This window comes from Heptranchias perlo, chromosome 39, assembly GCF_035084215.1.
Source record: "Heptranchias perlo isolate sHepPer1 chromosome 39, sHepPer1.hap1, whole genome shotgun sequence".
Taxonomy (NCBI): Eukaryota; Metazoa; Chordata; class Chondrichthyes; order Hexanchiformes; family Hexanchidae; genus Heptranchias; species Heptranchias perlo.
The window spans coordinates 11623159-11624620 of record NC_090363.1 but is presented as its reverse complement, the minus strand read 5'-3'; positions in this window follow the sequence as shown (position 1 = coordinate 11624620).

Genomic DNA, 1462 nt, shown 5'->3' with positions numbered 1-1462 from the left:
TGTGACACTAGTAAATGGCCAACATCAGCGACATCATTTGTACCTGTTAAAATGATGCCAATCTATTCCAATATTAACTGCTGAAATGGTAAGTGTTAACGTGTTGAGTTTGAAAGGTAGCCTTCTCATCCTTGTTTTCAAATCCCTCCATGGCCTCGCCCCTCCCTATCTCTATATCCTCCTCCAGCCCTACAACCTTCCGAGATCTCTGCGCTCCTCCAATTCTGGCCTCTTGCGCATCCCCGATTTTAATCGCTCCACCATTGGCGGCCGTGCCTTCAGCTGCCTCGGCCCTAAGCTCTGGAATTCCCTCCCTAAACCTCTCCGCCACTCTCTCCTCCTTTAAGATACTCCTTAAAACCTACCTCTTTGACCAAGCTTTTGGTCACCTGTCCTAATATCTCCTCATGTGGCTCGGTGTCAAATTTTGTTTGATAATGGGATGTTTTACTATGATAAAGATGCTATATAAATGCAAGTTGTTGTTGTTGTTCATGAAGCCCATTAACAAATCTACAATACAGCAGCTGCATAATGTTCTCGTGATTTTTTTCAGTTCATTATGCATTTGAGAAATCTTAATGAGGCTCCGCCATTACACATTTGGGAGTTTAAGCCCTTTCCTTCTTAATACACTTCAAACAATGTTGCTGACACTAAACTCTCGGACCTGTTAATTAATAAGACATGATGTTGGCCAGAATTTTACAATTGGGTTTGTCGGCCTAGCTGATGTTCATGTATAGATGTACTTAAGGGGAAGCTAAATAAGTACATGATGGAGAAAGGAATAGAAGGGTATGGGTGATGGGGTGAGGTAAGTAAGGAGGGAGGAGGCTTGTGTGGAACATAAACACCAGCATAGACCTGTTGGGCCGAATGGCCTGTTTCTGCTGTAAATTCTGATGTAGAGTTCAAACCCATAACCATGTAACCAAAAGGTTAAAGTGCTACCAACTAAACCAAGTATTTGAAAGCCAATCATGTACTTCAAGTTCATAAACTTTATTACCAATTCACTTTTGTTCAACAAATAGGATAATTGTCATTTTTTCATCCGCATGGAAAACCTATAATTCTGGGTTACAAAAACCAAATAATTTTATTGTAGCAACATGCTATTCTGATGTTTTGAGTATCACTGTTGCCTTGTACAATGTAATTTGTAAAATATTTAATCTTTTAGGTTAGGAAATTAATAAAGTCTTTCAGAAAGTGACGGTTCTCCACATTAAGAGACAGTCACTGGAAACGAGAACCAGACGGGTTGTAAAATGAGCGGCCGATTCACCGGGAGCCCAGTCCAAGCTACTGCCAAAAGACCAATTTTTACCCCAGGAACACAATGAGAAACGCCATTGGGCCCATTTAGTTCTTTCCATCCAATGAGTCACAAGTGGAATCCCTCCGCCCCCCCCCCACTAACCAATTTATTTAACAACCGATTTACCGATCGCACCCC